We start from the raw sequence: 22,833 nt of genomic DNA, 5'->3' as shown, positions 1-22,833 counted from the left end.
GCTCAAGGGGTTTGCATGTGTTAATCCCAACAGGAACCCTTATGAGGTAGGCACTATCAGTCTGTATTTCACAGGTGGGGAAACTGAGGCACAGGGCAGTTAAGTAACTTTCCCATGCTGCAGAGCTAATGCACCGTAGGGCCAAGGGTTGACCAAGCAGTCTGTCCTGGGATCCCATGCTGTCCACCCTGCCCGCCTCTGTGTCCCCTGGCCATGTTTCCAGGGACTGGAGGCCACTGCCAGGGACAAGGCAGAGCCATGCCCGCCTTCCCAGGGCCTTCTCCTTTTTCTCGTGCTTCTCACTGAGATTCCTGTCCTGAGGCGGAATATGGGATTCACAAGCGACTTTCCCAGTGGGGGCCGCTGAGAGTGTGGGCAGAACACCGACGTCCCTGCAGAGACCAGCGCCAGGGCAGGGGCGCCTTGGTGGCCTCCCCTGTGAGGGCCTGCACCGGTGCGCCCTGCAAGCTTCCTCCTCTTCTGAGCCTTTCTGGGAGCCCGAAAACATTTCTTTTGTCATTATGTTTCATTTGGGGTCCACATAGACAGAGACTAGAGTAGAAAAGGCTTTCCCTGATTATCAGGGAAAACGACCTAAGGCAATGGACAGCAGAGTGATTTCTTTTTCCTTGCCTCTCAATTATTGGTATATGGCGGAACTCTGACCAAATTTAATAGCAAGGACAATTTGAAGAAAAAACTGTGCCTTGAGGTGGTGCGGTGGGCGCTGTGGCGTGCCTTCGAGATCCGCCTTCAAGAAAGACTTGCTGCCCCCACGACTGGCAGTGCGGTGGCCAAACGTCACCAGTGGGGGGCCCCTCAGGGCTTAACTCAGCCACAGGCCAGCCCACTCCCCAAACCACGCCCCTGCCATGCAGCCCACTCCCCAAACCACGCCCCTCCAGGCCGCCCACTCCCCAAACCACGCCCCTCCAGGCCGCCCACTCCCCAGGACTGGTCAGTGTGGGGTAGGGGCCTGACTGCCCTGGTCCGACTCTGGAGGACTGCCCCGGCCCCGGCTCCGAGCGTTCTGCCCGCGCCCTGCGCCAGCGTGGGCCCAGTCTGCGCCGGCGCAGCGCGGGAAGCGGGTCGCGGCTGGGGCTGCGCGCGTGTGCGAGGGTCCTGCCAGGGCGGCGGGGACAGAGTCCAGCCCACGGCCACCAGCCCTGAGTGGGGCCGCATCGAGGAAGGCGCCTCGCTGACGGCGCCGCGCGGACTCACACGGCCTGGTGGCCGGGGTCTCCCACCCTTGCTTTGGCGAAAGTAGTGGGAGGCTTAACAGAAGCTCATTTTTCCGGATTGTTCCCGTTCTGCCTCCAGCCCGTGCAGCCCAGCCGAGTGTGGTTACAGCCCAGGCATTCTCGCCTCAGTGGGCCCCGGAGCCCCGGCCGGCCGCCGTGCCCTCTGAATTGCAGGACAAGGCAGGGTCCCCGTTTGCCACTCACTGCTGGTGGTGACGAGGACACTTAAGGAAGGCGCACGTGGAGCGCCACAGCGTCTAGCCCAAGAAGCTGTCTGCTGCCTGCATGTTCCTTTGAGCTCAGAGAATGTCCTAGCTTTCCGTGTTCCCACGGGGCCACTGCAGGCCCCGGCCAGGACCGTGACACCCTCAGTTTCCACCGTCTGGAGCGAAGACTGGGGCGGCGCCCGAGCCAGAATCACAGGGGTCGCGTACTTGATTGCGTACGGGGTCACTTCTGTCTGCCAGTACAGGCTCTGGGGAGCACGAACCCGTCCGGCCCGGGCAAGCAGAGGAGGTGAACCCCTTGGCCAGCAGCAGCCCACGCTCACCAGTTGGCCGCCCCACCCAGCGTCGCCCCAACTCTCGGACAGACCCGGAGCGGCGCGCCGGAGAGGAGCTCTGGCGCCTGAGCCTGGGATGGCGCGGCCTGCGCGCACAGGCACGCGCTGGCCCGCGGGCCCGATTCTCCTAGCCGCCCGCTTTGCTTCTCTCTGGGTCTCTTCCTCTTCCCTCCCTGACCTCCACTCTGGTTCTCTCCTCTCCCTGCCCCGCTCCACCAGAAGAAGACTGGTCCAAGGTCTGTTTTTTCGCAGTCTTGTTCTGGAGAGTCTCCTTGAACGAGTGTATGAAACACAGACTGTGCGTGTCGAGGAGGCCAAAGGGAAAAGGAACAACAGGGCTATAATAACACAAGGCCCAGGAGTAAGACAAAGAGCGCAGGACACGGCTGCCGAGCTCTGGTGCTGTGCGTGTCCCCGCTCAGGGACACGTCCTGCCCTTCTGACCACGTGCTTGTCCCTCGCTGCGGCCGCAGATCCCGCCGACCCTGATGGCTCTCCAGGCCTGCGAGCGAGCGCCGCCGTCCGGAAGGCTCGCGGTCGCGTGGCTAGGGCAGCAGCCGTAGGCCGCCTCCCCCGCGCCCCTGCCGTGGTGCGCGAGTTCCCGACACCCAGATGTAAGAGAGGGTGTAAGGAAGGCCATCGAAGGTCAGGAGAGGTGCAGCGTGGCTCCTGGCTCCGTCTTCCTACTTCCTGGAATGTGGAGTTAATGGCAGGAGCTCCCTAGTCCCTCCTGGGCCATGAGGTGGCCTTGAGGGTGGCAGCCACATGCTAAGGACAGTGAAGCAGAAAGAGAAGCTCCTGCTCCGATGGCACCGGGGAGCCCGCGACAGCCCTGACTCGCCTACCTCCAGGTCACTGTCAAGGGAGACAGAAACAAGCCTGCGGCTTGTGTGAGCCACTGATATTTGGGGTTGTCTGTTACGTGTGCCCGCATCTAATTCAAAGTCTTTCCCTCTCAGATCTCTGTCTGTAGCTCTCTAACCTTTCCAGCCACGCACTTGGCATTCCCACTTGCATGTTGAATTGGCAATTTGAACTGAACAAGACTCAAGCAGAACTCTTGATCGTTTTTCCCCTTTCTTCCCCAAACTCGATCCTTCCAACGTTTTCCCTACAGCAAGTAAAAGCACCGGCACACGCCGAGCAGCTCAGCACAGACACCAAAGAATCCTCCTTGGTCACACGTGCTTCGCTCCCCACGCCATCCCCTCTCACCGCCTCCGGGGTCCCACTGTGTTGTAGTCACCATCATCTTCCTCCTGGAGTGTCTCTGCAGCCTCCCCACCCCTCTGATTCCAGCTGCAGTCCTTCCTCCACAGCAGCCAGGGGCATCTTTTAGAACAGCTGTCCCCAACATTTTTGGCACCAGGGACTGGTTTCACAGAAGACAATTTTTCCATAGACCGGGGGTGGGGCGGTGGGGGATGGTTTGGGGTGATTCAGGAGTGTCACATTTATTGTGCAGTCAGACCTCTCTGCTAACAACGCTCTGTGTTTGCAGCTGCTCCCCAGCACTGGCCCCCCTCAGCTCCACCTCGGACCATCAGGCATCAGATTCTCATAAGGAGCCACAACCTGGATCCCTTGCGCGCAGCTTTGTGTTCCTGTGAGAATCTAGTGCCGCCGCTGATGGGACAGGTGGCAGGGCTCAGGCAGCCATGCGAGCGACGGGGAGCGGCTGTAAGCACAGATGGAGCTTCGCTGGCTGGCCTGCTGCTCACCTCCTGCGCCGCCCGGTTCCAACAGGCCACAGGCTGCACCTGTCCTCAGCCTGGGGCTTGGGGGTTGGCGACCACAGCTTTAGAAAAGGTAAATCAGATGACATTGCTCATCCACCTAAATCCTCCAGTGGCTGAGGGATGAGAATAAAACCTGAACTCTGTTCTGTGGCCCACAAAGCTCTTCATGAGCTGGCCCCTGCCTACCCGTCACCTGCTTTTCCATGAGCTAGAATCCTTGCCGTTCCTGCCCTTCTCGTCGTCACACCCTTAATTCCACCAGCACACACTCTGGGCTGCCCCACCTGCCAGTGACACTATGACCTTTTACGTTCAGGGGGCACACAGGGAAGTCATGGTGCAAACACAAACTCTCTTGCATTTTATCTTAACATTTCAAGGGGACTTTGCCTCTGGCTCACAATATCCCAAACCATCCAGACAAATGGATTGCCACAAAGAAGCCACATTCCTTCTCTGGCCACTCATGCCTGTAGCACAGCACTGTGTGTGGTCAAGTCACGCCATTTGTGAGGCACATCACTAGGGAATAAATCTTCTCCTGGCTTTATCCTGATATCAGGCTGCTTATCAAGTTCACTGCTTTCCCTGTAGCTGAAGTGCACAGAGCTCTCCCTTGGTGCCAATGCCCTCAAAATTGTGCCTTGGCTTGGGATGGCCAAAAGATCCCACAGCTTTGCAGGGGGCAGTAATGTTTATAATAATCATTAAAGATGAGATGGAAGAGTCAAGAGAAAATGAAATTAGCTAAGGAAGGTGAAATTGTGCATGTCTTGCAGCAAGATAAACAGTGGACCTCTAAGAAGGATAGAAAGTTGTACTCAAAGAAATGAGCTGCAGCCCCGGGAGGCGGCTGCTCTTTGTCCACAGACATGCTCTCTGGGCCACAGGCCAGCGCATCCCAGCCAGGTTTCAGCCACTCTGACCCTTCCTGCCTCTGGGCCCTCTCCCTACACTGTCTCCTCCCTCTTTCGCGTCTTCTATTCAAAGACCGCCCTAGGGTTCTAATGAGAAGGGATGAGGAGGTAACCAGTCATTCTATTTTTGATTCTCTTTTTTTGTTATTTTTTTACTGAAAAAATAAGTAAATAAATACTGTAATTTTTTAAAATGCAAAGAATAATAGGATATGCAATGAAAAATCAGTTTCCTAGTACAATGATCAAGAGCGTATCCTCTTCAGTCTAAGTGCCTAGGACAGGTGCAAACTCTGCACTTCCTATTCCTCGCTTGGTGACCTCATGCAAGTTACTTAAACTCTATGAACCTTAGTTTCCTTGTCTATGAAATGGGGATCACAATACCTACGATATTGAGCTATTGTGAGGATGAAATTTGTTAACGTAGGCAAAGGGCATGGACTGTGCCAGCACACTGTGTACAGATTAGATGACATTATTAGTGTTGCCATTATTCTCATTTCCCTCCACCCTAGACTCTGCAGTAGCCACAAATAACAGGTTTTTATGTCTCCTGGAAATTGTCTGTGTATACAAAGTGCATCCCCCATTTTTTACATGACAGGTAGCATATTAATATTATGCACACTCTTCTGATTATCAGCTCATGTATGTCTCCAGTTCATTTCTTTCACACAAATGTTCTTTACTAGTTCCCTATAGATGGACATTTAAGTTATTTTCTACTATTTTTAAATTACAAAAAATACTGCCACACATCCTTGTGCAAGTATTTGGTGTGCATTTGTGAGCATGTCTGTTGGGTTGAATTGCCACACGGAGGCTGTGTGCATTTTGCATCTTGGTAGGCATCACTGAATAACCCTTTAGTCCATTTTCCATGGGGTCATCCCATAGGACAGTTGAGATGGATGACCTAGTGACACAGGCCAGGACTTTCCATGCAGGAAGATGCTCACCTCCTGTCCACCAGCACCTTCCAGAGAGTCCTTAACGTCACATGTCACACACCTGGTGCACGAGGCTTCTCATCTGCACCTGAAGTAGGTTCTTCCCTTTTCTGTCCATTTGTGCATTATTCATTTCTAACCTTTTCCAACCCTTCCATTGTCATGAAAGATTTAAAGCTATGCCATTCAGGTCTAGCACGAACATTCTTTAGATATTTCGCACCTATTTCCAAATTTCCCTCATTCCCTACTGACTTTATGATATATTTATCTCATCAGTTTTCTATGATTTATAACACTTGAACAGTCCATCATCTTTTTTTATTGGTGGGGAGATTTGTCTTTTTCATTTGTTTTTCGACATGATTTGAATGAGTATTCCCAAAAGCCCCTTTAAAATTCTTTTTCAACTCAGGTGCTCTCCCAGGCCGGACCTCACATCTGTGCTTCCAACTCTCTGTTTCCCGCCCTTGAACAGGGCACATGCTTGTGAAGTAGGTTTATTATCCAGGATCATTTTTGACAAAGAATGTTCTCTAGTGCTGGAGTTGTCCTAAACTGGCAATTTCCTTCAGAGTCATGGGCAACAAGCAGAGCTGTCGTGCCAGGCCACGGGTTGCAAGCAGGCCTGCTGGACTGGGCACTGGGAACCCGGATGGGGCCCCGTCTGCTGGCATCTGGGATCTCCCCAACTGCGGCCTTGAGAGGCCTTGGTTTCCTCATCTGAAAAAGCATGACCAGACCACGACTCCTTGTCAGGACTGAAATCTGTGATTTTTACACTTTCCCAGATGGACTGTATCTGCCAGTAATGTTTGTGACTATTCTTTCTCAAATAAATGTTCTCTTCCAGAAAGACATACAGAAACAATTAAGAAAATGTTTAAAACACACATTGGATTTGTTCATCGATTCCCCTAAAGGACTGTATTTTTGAAGGAAATAAAGGGCCCAGAAGTTGTTTCCACCTAAAAACAACAGCGACAACAAACTCCCACCCAAATTTTGAGACAATCTTTCAGGGTGAGGTCTAAGGGGTGATAGATTAAGTTGCACTTATAAGACAATTTTACTTTGAAGCCTCCTTTTAAATGACATTAAGCGAGAAATAAGAATTACTAAAAAGATATTTTAAGTTCTTAAAGAAACACAGAAAAAAAGGAATCAGTCATTGTTGAAAGATTTCCTCTGTGATTTGGCTTAACTTTTCATGGTTTATATTTATAGGTTGTGAAAAGTTATTCTTCATAACCAGAAATCTCATTGCTTTGCATTCTATAGAACTATAGCTGTTTGAAAGTAATTGGACAAAGAGGAAACAAAGAAATAACAAAAAAAATCTGTCTGTATATACCATTGGAAGCATTTCCTATGTTGACATTTAGTAGAAAGAATAGTCAATAGTACTAATGCATCAAAGTAGTTTTGGTTTAATGTCAACAGTACAACCTCAAGAGGAAAATTAAATTTGAAGATATATTTCTCATTGAAAAAAAAATCAATTAATGCTAATTGACAAGTCTCTTCTTCTGATCTAAAATTCAGTCGTGTTCCTTGGCCAACGCTTGAGTTATCCTTCATCCTTGAAACAATGTTTTCGTTTTTCACCATCCACCACTGCAGACTCATTGGCTGCCTCTGTGGATGCCGTCCACATGGCTGCATGTTGCCGCTGATAACTGGATGGAAATTTCCTTTATATACATTTAATGTCAAAACTTTTCCAGGAAGTATTTGTTCATTTACTTAATCATTTACTTAATTCATTTACTTAATTTGTTCATTTAGTTAATCAGGGTTGCTGTTAAGCCTTGACTTCCTACAGCAACAATCAGGTTTCATGGTGTCTAGAAGAACCCCAGTTTCTCCCATGTCACAGCAGCAGGACATGGTCCTTTGAGCAGGGTTCTGGGAGAAACGGCACCTTCCTCTTTAGCATGTCCACAGTCATGAAGTGTAGATCCAAGGAGGACTCTAGATGCTGTTGGGTATAATTCTCTCATTTAACTGGTGGGAAAACTGAGTCACAGGGTCCTCTGTGGTCATATCACCAGAAACTGCAATTACAGCTCGGTGGTTCTGACGCCCAACTCAGTGTTCTCTGTGACATTCCATGCCACCAGGACCACAGAGATTTCTTAGTCTTGGTTAGTGTTCATTGTTTCCTTCTGGGAGATCTCCCATCTGGCCCAGTAAGTGAATACTCTCTGCATGACTCAGAATTAGACTTTTTTTCCCAGACTGAAGTCCTCCTAAGACACCTGTCTCTTTTAAGGAAAGGAAAAACAAACTTGCTCTTTGCCCAGAATCTTTGGATCAAAAGACTGTTGAATCTTCCAGTAACCCCTGCTGAAGTTACTCCCAACAGCTGCCTTCCCCACAGTGATCGTTTTGCTTTTCCTCTCTTTTTTGTCCCCAACCACTTCTTTCCCTCTAATTGCTCTTTGAGTTCTCCCCAAGGGTTGTTCCCTGATAGTTTATCAAACATCATTACCAAAGAATCCTCTTCCACTAGGAGAACATAGTCACAGGGCACTTCTTCCATTTCTGGGTCCACGTATGATGGGACCAGAAAGATTCCAGGAAGAGAAGAGAGATTTTCACACGTAACCATGATGCTGGCTTTTTCTTTCTCCTCTAGAAGGACTTTTGACAACACTCCAATATATTAAATATTACCAGCAGGCCTGGCCCTGGTTTTATTGCCATGCTGGCTCTGTTGGTGCTGGAGTGCATTCCACTCCCGGGTTAGCCTGGGATGGACCAGAGAGGGAGAGCGCCTCGAGCAGGACAAAATGCCGCTCCAAAGAGGAAAGAGACTTTGTGTCAGGCCCCTGGCCAAGCTAAACTCATTTTTCTGCTACCACCAGCTCCAGATTATGCTTCATTCATTAACTATTGGTTAGCTTCAGCTTTAAAATGGCAAAAAACAGGCAAATTTGGAAAGCATGCTATAAATTCAGACAGCATTGTTGGTAACTTTTGAGTTTCCCATGTTTGGTTGGGAATGATTCAAGCCAGGGTCATTACCCAGAGCATATCCTTTTTTTTTTTTAAGATGTAAGAGAAATGATTAAATAGTAGATAAACATCATTATCACTAAACATATAAATAGATGTTTGCTTTGCTGTCCAGGCATTCCATGCATAGAGAACTCGAATTGCATTATGTGGCTAATTCTGTCTGAGAGTGTGGACAACCTTATTAGGGAAACGTAGTGCTTTGTTGTGGAAGGACTATTTCAAAGTAGCACAGGTCTCTCTCTCTCCCTCTCTCCCCCTCTCCTCTCACTCCCAAGTAAGCAGAAAGGATATTCCTCTACCAATCCCCTGGGGGAGTGTGGGCACCACCTGTGGTGTGATTTCTGAACCAGGCCCAGGGTTGAGATAACTGGCCAGCTTTCCTGACCCCAGGTTGTAAGGAGGATCATGCTGTGCACGTCCCAGGCAGAGCCCCAGAGACCCTCACCCACCCCTCCTGAGGGCAGGTTCCTTGGCTCCCATGGGTAGTCTCTGCTCTGTGTCCATAGTGCTGTCATTCCCTGGGAACATAATTCTCTACATCTTTACTTAATGTCATATATAATGGAACCAAGACCCAAGCATATCATCACTATAAATAAGACTGATCTTTACAGAGTTATATTACCTATGATCAGTAAGATATATTCAATAATAATACATCTTACTTAATAAAATGCATTAGAAAGCAGAACCTTAGTCCCTAGAAATTATTTTGATTATTTAGTTAGGTACTTTTTCCATCTGAAGACATTTCCATAGGCCTATAATTTCTAAAAATTTCAGCTGTTTCTTAACCTGCTACCTTTATAATAAAAGGTACAGACCAGGCGCAGTGGCTCACACCTGTAATCTTAGCACCCTGGGAGGCCAAGGCAGGGGGGTTGCTTGAGGTCAGGAGTTTCAGACCAACCTGAGCAAGAACAAGACCCTGTATTTAGTCATTTTAGTTTACTAAAAATAAAAAAAAACCATTAGCTGGGCAACTAAAAGTAGTAAAATTAGCCAGGCATGATGGTACATGCTGCAGTCCCAGCTACTTGGGAGGCTGAGGCAGGAGGATCACTTGAGCCCAGGAGTTTGAGGTTGCTGTGAGCTAGGCTGACGCCACGGCACTCTAGCCCTCCCAGGCAACAGAGTGAGACTCTGTCTCAAAAATAAATAGTAAATAAATAAATAATAAAAGGTACAACATTTCTACTTTCCTTGTTTGACCAACAGCATTAGTTTCTTGGAAGACTCAATTCTGCCTTTAGAAATGCTAACGTTGGTTTTGATGATTTCCTAAAGATCTTGGATAAAATAGAGCTTTACACATTTTTTGACTTATGTGTTTCTCTAAGCTTCAGGCCACTTTCAGGATTCTACTCCATAAGGTATCCAACTCTATCTGATATGCTCATGTCTCTATGTCAATATGTATATGTGTAAAATACCCCAGGGCCTCTAGAAAGGCACCAACAACATCACAACAAGGTATAGTGGCCATACCACCCAAATTTGGGCAGCCACAATTTCAAATGTCACGCTTTCTAGCCAAATCAGGTTCATTTTTCTCCCGGAAAATATAATTTTAAACAAGTGTGAAGGATGAAGGATGTATGGGATTCTTCTTTTGTATGGTGCTGTAGAGATAGTTAAGAAAATAACTAGAACAAGTGTGAGGTAAGCCTGCCTGGAGAAAGGAAGGAATACACCGACCAGCCAACACACAGCAGACTAGGAATGGTGGTGGGGGGCGCGCAGGGAGGGGCCCATAGAGACAGAGCCCAGTCCGGAAGTAGCCACCAAAACACGTCAAGGCCGAGACAGCTGCAGCTGCAAAGAGAATGACCACTGGCATCGTCGGCCCCAGGGCAGCTCAGCGGGACGCCGGGCTCATCGGCCTCCTGCCGACTTTCATTCATTCTCTCCTCTGACTTACACAAACGCACACGCACACGCACACACACACGCACACACACGCACACACACACACACACACGCACACACACGCACACACACGCACACACACACACACGCACACACACGCACACACACTCCTTAAAGTCGTATCTGCAAAAATAAAAATATCCTAGGCTTGGAGGAAGAGAAGAAAAGCCTATTTATTTTTGCTTAAGCAATAAGACCCACTGTGCGGCGGAGTTAGGGAGACGAGCCGCAGAGCCACTGCGGAGCTGTGGGCACCTGTCCCACGGCAGCCGGCGCTCGGAAGGTGCCGCGTCCTGGGTGTCCCGCAGCTGGAGGCCACGGGACGTGCTCCCTCGGCTCCCCGCAGCCACAGCCACACGGCGAGGCTGCTTTTACACACTTGAGCGCAGGTGTTATTAAAGATGGTCACGGTCATGTGTGAGGGGCAGGGGCGACATTGGGAAATGTCTGCAGGGACAGATAGGCTCCTCTTCAGAGGATTTCGGGAAGCACCTCAGTGTTCTCTGGCTTGGACTCTGCTGGTAGCTGGTGATAATGTCATCGGACTTGCCTAACGCCTCTGGGGTTTGTTTAGCTCAGGTCAATAAACACTTTTTAAGCAGAGCACCTATTAAGTGCCAGACATGGGACTAAGTCCTTAAATTGAATGTGTATCAGAATCACCTAAAGAATCCTAATTCCAGAGGTCTGAGTAGAGAACTTTCAGTAAGTTCCCACATGATGCTAAAACTGTGGTCTGGGGAACACACTTTGAGAACCACTGCTAGAAACATGGTGGCTGCCCCATGGCCCAGCGGGAGAAGAGACCTGTAACCAATGGCTGCTCTGCAACGTGACATTAGCAATCAAGGTCCAGCTCTGGCACCATAGTGGCAACACAGGACGAGGAATCGACTTTATTTGAGTAAATCGAGGATAGTTTCGTAGAGAACATGATTGAGCTGCCCCAGGAGAGTCAGTGCGTACAGCTGGAGTGAGAAAGGCACACGGGAGAGGGACCAGGGCAGGAGGGCAGAGACGGTTGTGGAGGGTCCCGTCTGCCATGCCAAGGAGCTGGGTCTTGCCCTGTGGGCTCTGGGGAGTCACTGCAAACTTTGCACTGAGCTGTAACTTGGTTCAATGCGTCTAGATATTCAGGGCAATTTTTGTGAAGAAAGGGGATAGACATCTATTTTGGAAAACCAGGACTCATCAAGCAAGAGCTGTATCCATCTTCCCTGCTGTTTCCCAAGTGCTCAGCCCAACGCCTGACACGTAACAAATGTCTGTTGAATGAATGGATGAATGAAGGAGTGTGTAAACCAATGAATGAGTGAATGAACGGCTACAGTCATTTTTCAAATGTTAAGCATGGTGGGAGAAATCACTGGATTGTGACTTAGAAGACCTGGATTTATTCAATAGCTGCTATGTGATGGGGAGGAAATGTCTGTCTCCCCCAATCTCTGCTCTAACACATGAGTTTCAACATGTGAGGGTGGGTCAGACCAGTGCGTCTCAACTGTGACCCCATGTTAGAATCACCCGCGGAGCTTTTAAAAATGTAGCTGCTGAGGAACAAGTTAAACATCCTCATTTAATTTGCAATGAGACAAATTCAGAAGATGGAAAGTTCTGTAAACAAATGACCCTATTTCTTCCACAAATGAGTGGGAAAAACAAAAGGAGGAACTGTTATAGATTAAATGAGTCTTAGAGGGCTCTCACCCAAATAGAATGTGTGGGTCTTGTTTGGGTCCTGATTCTAAGTCAATCAATCAAAGAATCCAACTGTACAAAGACATTTTTGAGCCAGTCAGGGACATTTGAACATGCAGTGGGTTATTAGAAGGCATTATTAAGGAATCACTGTTCATTTTGCTAGATGTGATAGCAGCGTTACTCGTGTTCACACACATACATGTACACACAACATACTCCTTATCTGTCAGAGAGACATACTGAAGTATTAGAGTCAAAATTACATGATGCCTGGGATTTGCCCTCAAGTTCTAAAACTCTACCCACCACCACCAAGAAAGACAGAGGGACAATGGATACGACAGCCCTGGGGAAACGCTGGTGATTGTAGAGCCGGATGGTGACGAAAGTGGTCTCACCCCATGTTTCTCTCCTCCTCTGCATACTGTCGCGATCCTGGGCATTTTCATCACCGCATGAAAGTCTCATGCTGTCCTTTTATAGCCACACCCACTTCCCTTCCATGTCACCCTCTCATTAACCTCCAGCAACCACTAATTAGTTCTTTGTCTCTATAATTTTGTCATTTTCAGGGATGTCATATAAATGAAATCATGAAGCATGCGACCTTTTGAGATTGGCTTTTGTCACCCAACATAATTCTCTGAAAATTCATCCAGGTTGTTTCACGTGCCAAGAGTTCAGTCCTTTTTCACTGCCTAGTAGTATTCCAAGGTAGGGGTGTTCCACAACTGGTTTCCCATCTCCCAGCCAAGTACTAACCAGTACTAACCAGCTTAGCTTCCGAGATCAGACGAGATAGGGCACGTTCAGAGTGGCATGGCCGTAGACCACAACTGGTTTAACCATTCCTCTGCTGAAGGAGAGATGCTTGCTTGGGGGCATTGCTCTTTCTTTTCCCCCATAGGGAGTTTAGCATGGGAACTTAGGGGGTTGAGTTGAGACATTTTTAAGGTAAAATTTAGTTCTAAAAATTTCCCTCTCAGCACTGCTTTAACTGTGTCCCACAAATTCTGAAATATTGTATTTTCATTTTCATTCAGTTCAATGTCTTTTTTTCTTTAATTTCTCTTGAGACTTCTTGACTCATGCATTATCTAGAATTGTATTGTTTAGATTCCATGGAGATTTTTCTGTTATCTTTTTGCTATTGATTTCTAGTTTTACGCCCTTATGGTTGAAGAACATCCTCTGTAAAACTTCAAATTTTAAAATTTGTTAAGGTTTGTTTTATGGACCAGGATATGGTCTATATTTGTATATGTTCCACAGACACTTGAAAAGAATGTATCACACTGTTGTCAGATGGAGAGTTCTAGAAATGTCGATTAGATACCATTGGCTGATATTGTTGAGTTCTGTTCCACCTTTGCAGATCTTCTTTCTAGTTCTATTAATTGTTGAGGAAACGGTATTGACGACTCCAACTGCCATTGTGTATTTATCTTCATTGCAGTCCTATCAGTTTTATCACATGCAGCTCTGTTGTTTTGTGCATACTCCTGTAGGACTGCTATGTCTTATTTGTGTCATCCCTTTTAATATGATTTTCTTTGTTCTGAAGTCCTTATAGTCTGATATTAACATAGTCCTTCCTGCTTTCTATTGATTAATGTTTTCATGATATATCTTTTTATGTCCTTTTAGGCCTTCCAATATCATTATATTCAAAGGGAGTTTATTATAGATAGAATATAGTTGGATTGTGTTTTTTAATTCACTCTGCCAATCTCTACCTTTTAATTGGTGCATTTAGACCACTGGCATTTAATGTAATTACTGACATATTAAAGTTAAGTATGCCAGTTTATTTTTATGGTTTTGTTTGCTTCTCTGTCTTTCCTTTATCTGTTTTCTTTTTCCTTTCTTCTTATGGGTTCCATTTTTTAAAATTCCATTTGGATTTTGACATATGTATAGTGTTTGGGGGTATATCTGTTTCAATAGTTTTTTTAGTGGTTGCTCGAGGTATATATTTACATAAAATAAATTATCAGTCTACTGATGTCACCCATTTGAGTGAAATGTAAAAAACTCACTTCCCTTTAAGTCCCTTACCCTCCTCCTTGTTTATAATATAATTGTCTTAAATATTTCCTCTATGTACATTTAGACCCACATCAGCCTGTTGTAATTTTCATATTTATGCTTCAACTATCAAATGTAATTTAGAAATCTCAAATGGAGAAGAAAAATCTATTGTAATTACCCATATATATTTTTGGTTACAGTGTTTTTTGTTCCTTCTTCCTGCTCCAAGATTCTTTATTATTATTATTATTTTTTCCTTTCTGTTTAGAGGATTTCCATTAGCTGTTCTTTCAGAGTATCTCTGCTTTCGACAAATTCTCTTAGCTTTCCTTCATCTGGTAATCTATTGATTTCCCCTCCATTCCTGAAGGATATTTCTACTGGATATAGGAGTTTGGCTTTTCAATTACTTTCTCTCAGCACTTGAAAAATTTTGTGCCATTTCCTTTTCGTCTCAGTGATTTCTTATGAGAAATCCGTCATTCCATCATCTTCCCCACAGGAGGCTCTTGTTTCTTTCTCACTGATTTCAAGAGTTTTCCATTGTCTTTAATTTTCAGAAGTTTAATAATGATATGTCTTGTAGATTGCTTTGGGTTTTCCCTGTTTGGGGCTCACTCACCTTTTTAAATTTGCAGGTTTATGTCTCTTGCCAAATTCAAGACATAGTTCAGCCATTATTTCTTCAAGTACATTTTCAGAACTTCCCTGTGGCTGCAACATGAATGCTAGAGTCACGGACCTGTTACCGTCCCACAGCTGTCTGTGCTTCTATTTGTATTTTTTCAGTTATTTTTTTTCTCTGTGTTCAGATTGCATAGTTTCTATGGTTCTGTCTTCAAACTCACTGATTCTTCTTTCTTTCCCCTTTATTCTGCCATTGAACCCATCTATTGAATTTTTTTATTATTATATTTTTAGTTCTAAATTTTACATTTGTTTTTTCATTATATCTTCTGTTTCTTTGCTGAGACTTTCTATTTCTTTGCTAGAATTTCTATCTTCTCAATCTCTTCTAGTATGTTTGTAATTAATTGCTCACTGAAGCATTTTTATGATGGCTGCTTTGAAATCCTTGTCAGGTAATTCTAGCATCTCTATCATCTTGGTGTTGCATCTATTGATTATCTTTTTTTTTTCATTCAGCTTGCTATCTTATTGATTTTTAATATGAAAAGTAATTTTACATTGAAACTTGGTTTTTGGGAGATATTCTGTTATGAGTATCCAAATCTTACTTAGCCCTTCTGTGTTAGCCCACTCCCTCCGACCCTATGGCAGGGGAAGGTGAGGATGCTGCCTCCTTACCCACAGGTGGGAGGAGAAGTCTAGATTTCTCATTCAGCTTCTGCTGATACCCAAAGTAGGAGGGAGGTCCTCATTATAACTGGGTAGGGGTTCTGGCTTCCCACCTGGCCTCCCCGGATACCTCCCTTGCTGGGAGGTGTAAGGGGCCCTCATTACTTCTGTCTACATTGCCTCCACTGACACCTTCCAGTGGTGGCTTTGTTACCTCTGAGCAGTAGTGACAGTCCTGACTTTCCTCTGCTATCACCTCAGTGCGCTCGGGAGGGCCCGTCCTTGCTTCGGGGGGTGGGGGGATCGGCTTCTCACTGGACTCCTGTGGGCACGAGTGGGGGTGGGACCATGTGTTTGCTGGGGTGCTTGACTGGAGCAAAAGGAAGATACTGCCCAAAGGTTTTCTGTCTTACAAGATTGCCCTTTTCTTGGTCCTTTGGCTAGTGAGAGAAAGCTTTTGTTGGGGCTTTTGTTTGTTTTTGCCTGTGCCCATTGGCATTTTCAGGTTGCCAGGTTCTTGCAATAAGTCTGGGATATATGACATAAACAGAAAATGCAGAGAGCTCAGCACTGTGTTTTCCTGGGGTCCCCAAGACCCCAGCCTGCCTACCTTACGTTTGTTTCATATGCAATGTCCAGAGGTTTTAGTTGGACTTAGTGGGAGGAAGGAGGAAAAGAATGACTACTACAACTTCCCAGCAAAAGATAATGTTTTTCTATAATATTTGATTCATACAAAAGAATACATGTAAGTATATGTGCCTATGTATGTGTCTATTATACAGCAGAACAGCAGGAACACTAAATCTTTTAAAATGGTAAATATGCAAGAGTGAGTTGAACTCTTTTCCTAGAGAAAAATGAAAACTACACTCCTCTATCCTGAACTAATCTGCTTTGGCCAAAATCTAAGTTTGGCCACTAAGAGTCTGAAATAAACGTCCTTTGGTTCTAGAACCTGCCTATGACTGAATCTTGACCCCGTGACCCAGTTAGTATATAGCTGTTGGTGGTGGTGGCTGTTTAAAAGCCACCTTTCCTCTGTTCTGAAATTTCCTGCCTCTGGGCCACATGTCCACATCGGGAGAGAGCAGCTTGCAGCTGGCAGGCCTGTGAGGCTGATGACTCAGGATAACTAAAATAAACACAGGCCACTGCTGAGGACTCCCACAGCCCCCGGCTCCTTCTCCTAGATGCATTCTCATTCTCTTGCACGGCGTGGTTATCTACCATCCTATTTTCTGCTATTTTAATGAATATCAGCTGTCTGGGAGAAGCCTCCCGATAGCTGTCTTGCTCGAACAAGAGCCAGAGCACAGATACAGGAACGCAGCACACCAACAGGCGTGGGACCAGGAGACAGGACCCAGAGCCACCTAAGCGCTGCCTGGGAGGACGTCAGGTTGGCCACTTCACCTCCTTCCTCTCCAGGGGCACATTTGGTAGCACATGGATCTCCTCCGCCTCTTCTAGAGCTCGCCCCTTTCCCCTGGCAGCCCTCGCCAGGCTTCAGGGCAGCGGGAGCACAGCAAGACTTCACACTGTCACTGAACAGAGGCCAGTCCCCGGGCCCAGGGGTTCAGTCCCTCCCTCGCAAGCATCGCCGGCCTGGCTGTTTCCCTCCTGGGCCTCAAGCCCCGCGTGCAGGACGGCGCAGGGAGGCTGGGCAGCTGGGCGTGTGTTCTGTCCACAGTGCGCCATTTGGGCTGATTCTGGGAAAAAGATCTAACAAGTCTCACCAAGAACAAAGGGTGGCAGCTGCAGTATCTTACCTGCTGAGAGACACACCCGCTGTGTGTTGCTTCTGAGGCCTGGTGACTCGACGCTGCACTTTTCCCGTTCGCCCAGCACCGGAGGAAGGGAAAGTTGCGGCCGGCTTGCGGCCAGCGGCCCCTTTTGGGGCAGTGCCCTTCCTTGCACTGCACAACCTTGATCACTTTTTGTCTTTGAGCCTCAGTTTTCTTGTGAGTTAACAAAAACAGGGTAATGGTACCTTTTCTACAATAGACTATTGAACGATATGAAGGAATTAATTACGATGTTGTCAGAGATGGTAATAGCATCGTGGAAACAATATGTTATCTGGGATTTGCTTTAGAATACTCTAGCAGGACAGAAAAAGAAAAAGAGGGAAGATGGAGGGTAAATGAAACAGACTTGGCAAAATATTGATAACTGTCTAAGGAGGATGCTGGGCTTGGGGGTCTATGCTAGCATATGCTCTACTTTTGTACCTGTTTGAAATTTTCCATAATTAAAAGTTTTTAAAGAGTAATGCCCATTTTATATTCCAGTAGGTTTGACAAGACAATGGATAGAAATACCCTTGAAACACAGTGTGTTGCTACAGAAAAGGCTGTCCCGCTGGTTCTCTGCACGGGTCACCGTGAGGCTGTGCCTCTGCGGGCTGGGCTTGGCCGCCACAACTGCCGCGCATCCGCCGCGCGCAGGAGGGCCGCCTCCCTTGGTCCCAGCTCCCCCAGCGGAGGGCGGATCGGGAGTCTCGGGTGGGGCAGGTCAAGCTGCAGACCACCCCGCGGGTTTGAAAGGGCTCTCTCTCCTTTCCCCGAGCCACGGTTCCTGTGCCAGAGCAAAGCGGGCAGGGGCTGGGTGGACGGACAGCCGCCCTCCCCTCTGTCCTCCTCTTGGAAGAACTCTACAGTCGAATCGCGAGTCCCTGTGTCAGACGGCAGCAGACTAGTCTACTTGCTTCATCCAGATGAAACCCTAACCAGAGGTTGTTAGCAAGTGGCCGGTGATCATAGAGCCACAAAGGGACGCAGGTGGGTTTACAGGAAGAATATGTTCGTCCCACGCTAGTCAGGAAAGAAGCAGAGAGCCCTCAGACCATAGCCTGGCCCTCACCCGGCACGGAGGGCGTTTTCTGACATTTAGAAGTTCTCTTGGTTCCCCTCTTGCACAAACAGGAAACCCTGTTCATTTCCCAGGTCCAATGTAATGCCCATCACTCTTGTTTCCGGTGTTTATTTTGGATGATTAAGGTGAATGTTTCTCCTCATTATAATGATTTATTTTTTACCATGGAGTCTACTTTGTCCACATTAGTAATGTCAGTTTATTCGGCATAAGCTTTATAAGAGCTAGAACAGAGTCATTAAAATATTAAACTTTTAATTAAAATATTAACACTTAACACCAAAAGATGGCCTTTCTCTACAGAACTGTAAGCAATTTAAAAGTGCTTTTTATCATGCAGTGGAGTAAGTGTGCTCAGAGCAGACGTCCCCACTTCCTGTTCCCCTGCGGTCTGTCCCTGGGCTTCTTGTCTCTTTATCTGTGCTCAGTCAGGGTGGTCTCCTTTCCTGCGGCCTTACCTGTGCCTTCGCTCTTACCCCTGTCCTGAGCAGACCTGTCTGTGCAACTGACACTGCGCGTCTGCACTGGAATGTTCCATGAGGGCCCCAAACTTAGGTCCGCCACCTCCCACTTGCTCTGTGACTTGTGTCTCGCAGCCACAAGCACTCAGCCCGGTGTGCGACCCTGGAAACCAGGCGGGGCTGTTCCCAGGCAGTGTCCTCCTCTGTGTCTCCCCTTGGCCAGTCCCTCCCCATGCTGCCTGGCCTTCCCCCAACCCCTGGCCCCTCCTGTTTCTCACCTGCACCTTCAGCCAGTCCCCTCTCACTCGTCCAGTCCGTCTCCGCCACTGCTTCCCAAGCAATTTCTTTAAAGCTCTGTATCAGTCGTTTTCTTTAAATAAACCCATTGGCTTTGCACTGCTTCGGGGTGTATCTGAATTCTTTACCGATGTACCAGGCATTGCACACTCAGGACCTGATCCGTCACTCCAGGCTCACGTCCCTCTACCCCCGTCAGGCAAAGCTGCCACCTCCCTGAGCCCCCTGCTGTCCCAGCAGCTCTGCTCCCTCTGGTCCTCTGCTTGCACACCTGGAATGCCCTCATTCTTCCTCTCAGTTTTGTCCCTTGTAAGAAGAAAAATTATGAGACAATCCCTAGGATTCTTGTCTATTTCATTCTTTCATTTATTTATAAATTCAATAAATATTTACTGAGCACCTACTGAAATATATTAATATCTCTATATGTATATGTGTGTAGGTGTGTGTGTGTGTATGTATGTATATATCTGGGACTCAGGGGCAACCCTGCATCCAGAACAGTTGCATCGGTCCTTAACTGATTCCATCTGAAGATGGAAGACCCTACTTCCAACTAAGGCCATGTTCTGAGGTTCCAAGTGGACATGAACTTGGAGGGACACTATTGAAGCCACTACCTACACTAAGCAACAAGCAGAAAGAGGCTTGCTCTTATCTATACAAAGAAAATCTTCACATTAAGATTAAATAAAGCATAAAGATGATGTTGAAGTGAAAGTCTTTCTGCCTGTGTAGATCTTTTCTTCTGATTCCTAAGTAACACAATCAGCCATCATTGCAGAGGCTCAGGGACTGTCTGAGACCCAAGGTCACCTTTATCATCCATCCAAACAATCCCTCATTAGGCAAGGGGCTGTTTTCTCTGTCCTTGATCATCTGTTTGACTGCTAGAGGTCAAATGGAGAAGAACAATTCAACTCAGCAGCAGGAGCAGCAGGTGGGACATCGGCTGTCCTGAGCTGTCCAGTGTCCTTCAGTGTCACCACAGAAGGGTCACATCTGTCACAGCATCAGCCTTTCCAGAGCAGTCAGAGCAGAAGGTTTGTGGTCACTAGAAGCTCAATTATTTTTTGTCTCTTCAATTTTATTCCAAATAGGAGTAAAAATATCTTACATAATAATAGCTAACTGATTGAGCTCAATAATTTATTGAGCACAGTGCTAAATGTTTTATATACATTATCTTCTTTAAACCCCACAACAAACTTATGCAAATACTATTAATGTTTGCATTTTATAGATGGGGGAAAATGCTGAGGCTCAGATAAGCTGTCATGGGATCATTATCACCAATGAATGCACAAGCATCAAGGAACCCCCGGGGCTGCTGATTTGCAAACTGATGGCATGTGGATGGTGATTCTTTAGAGGGATTACATACGTTTCAAGGCATTTGTTTATTTCATCTCCTTAAAATTAATTTTAGAACTTCTACAACACGTATTTCGAACATAATATGGTTCGTGAAAGTGTTTATGAAAATCGCACGTGTTCTGACTACTTATTTACTTCCTTGGCAACTTTTACACATTTTTGAGGACTTGTTTGCTTCAAGGTATAAAAGGTTTTTTTTTTTTTTTTAAATGTAAACATGACTAAATGATGTGTAAGACTCTGAAGAACTGTAGAAGAAATGGTTAGAAAGTAGCATTACAAGAGCAACAAACAGCACCCAAACCAACAGAGAACTCTGAAGAAGGAAAAGAAAAATCAGAGATGAAGCAAGAAGAGCAAAGTCGATGTGAAACTTGGCACAGACAAGTTCCATGTGAGAAAAACCTATAAAGCAATAATCACCCGGGAAAAGCCCTTACATGGAGAATATGGAGTCTATGTGGGGGCCGCAGTGTGGTGCACTGAGACCAGGAACCGGGGCCATTGCAGACACTCACTAGAGGCTGTCATGGTGGGGAGGTTTCACCCAACACCAGTTGTGGACCTCGAGGGAGCTGAGCATGTGCAAAGCAACAAAACTATAGCAGCATGGTGCAGAGTCCCCCGAGCACTGGCTTTTACATCAAAGACACCACTTTTAGCCTTTGGATTCTTCCCATGTTTTATTTGAGAAAAACACAACTGCTCATTGTGCTTGTGATAAAATAAACAAACATAAATAAGGGGCATTGATACTTTATTGATACCTGCTTGAACATCCTATGCTAATGGAGGCAGCTAAGAGTTTCCACCTGCCCTTGACAAGGGATGCCTTCAGCTTTTGGGAGACATCCCTTGGGACTGAAGTTGGGAGTCCTCTGCTGGTGTGTCAATTTTTGATGTTCTGTTAAGTCTGCTTTCCTTCCCAGTTGAATTTAGTCAGCCTGATTAAATAATCTGCCACCTCCACAATTCAGATAACTGGCAAGATTTAGTTAACTCCTGAACGTATTTAAGTTTTTTGTAGGAATGTTCCTGTGGCAGGACCAAAAAAAAAAAAAAAAAAAAAGAAAAAGGAAAAGGAAAAAAAAAAAACCTTACAAATTTTCCAAGAGCAAAGCTTTCTGATTTTAGCTACCTACACACTAATCTATGTTTTAAGCTTAATTTGCAAAGAAGAAAGCATTCCACTTGATAAGATGTGTTAGAATGCATCCAAAGTGATTTAAAATAAAGCATCTACGCTGGGCATAGTGGCTCACACCTATAATCCAGCACTCTAGGAGGCCGAGGCGGGAAGTTCGCTTGAGGCCCGGAGTTTGAGACCAGCCTGAGCAAGACTGAGACCCCTCCTTTACTAAAAAAAGAAAAATTAATCGGGCTTGGTGGCATGAGCTCGTAGTCTCAGCTACTTGGGAGGCTGAGGCAGGAGGATGGTTTGGCCCAGGAGTTGGAGGTTACAGTGAGCTATGATGATGTCAATGCAATCTAGCCCAGGTGACAGAGCGAAACTGTCTCAAAATAAAATAAAATAAAAAAGCATCTATTTATTTCTATTTCACAAAGAAAGGGATCCTGGGTTAGCAATGTCAAACATCTTCTAAAATTTGAAACTGCTGTAATATCTGAGGCAGCCTGCCGCACATCCTGAGAGGAGACAGGCGGCTCATGACGAATGCGGCCTGCTGCATGGTGCCCTGTCGCTGCTTCGCCGTGCACGGGTCTGGCCTCTGGCTGTGAGAGTCTGCACCGCGGCCCGAGGGCCCCTCTGACACGCCCAGACGGGAAGTCTCCGAGGTCTGAGGTCTGACACTCCTGGCGCCAGCTCCCAACGACCACCGCCATAACGGAGGTGTGAGTACCCCACTCGCCTCCTCCTTGGTGCAATGACTCTGAGGAATGTCGCACTCTGGCTCCCAGGGCGCCCAGAGTGATTGCTCCCGTCCGCACAGTGAGAACTTGCTGGATGACATGGATGACACAGCCTCTCCGCCTGCCCTCAGCCTCGTGCTCCCCGGTCCCTCCACATCCTAAATAAGCTACATGTGCTCACGCCCTGTGTCACGGTCAGTCCTGGAGGGACCCAAACTAAGACAACATGAATGTCACTGATGATTTCTATAGAAGCTTGAATCAAAAAACATTTAATTCTGTGGACCTGTACATCTCAGTAATATTTTAATATCCTCAATCTTTGGCAAAATTCTTGGCATTCATTCATGGCTCTTACTAAAATTTAACTATATCTGTGATCAAGGTTTAAATATTTCCATGTTTCCTAGTAAGAAAAGCCTGATTCCTTAAATAAGTTATCTCTGAGCACTGAAAATTACGCTATCTGATGTCTTAACTGGTACTGCACCAACCAACAGGACAAAATATTCTGACTATCAGAAAGTGACTTAATAGTTACCAGGAAATGGTA

Source organism: Microcebus murinus, chromosome 25 (genome assembly GCF_040939455.1).
Source record: "Microcebus murinus isolate Inina chromosome 25, M.murinus_Inina_mat1.0, whole genome shotgun sequence".
Classification (NCBI taxonomy): Eukaryota; Metazoa; Chordata; class Mammalia; order Primates; family Cheirogaleidae; genus Microcebus; species Microcebus murinus.
The sequence above is the reverse complement of the archived record's forward strand: the minus strand, read 5'-3'. Positions refer to the sequence as shown.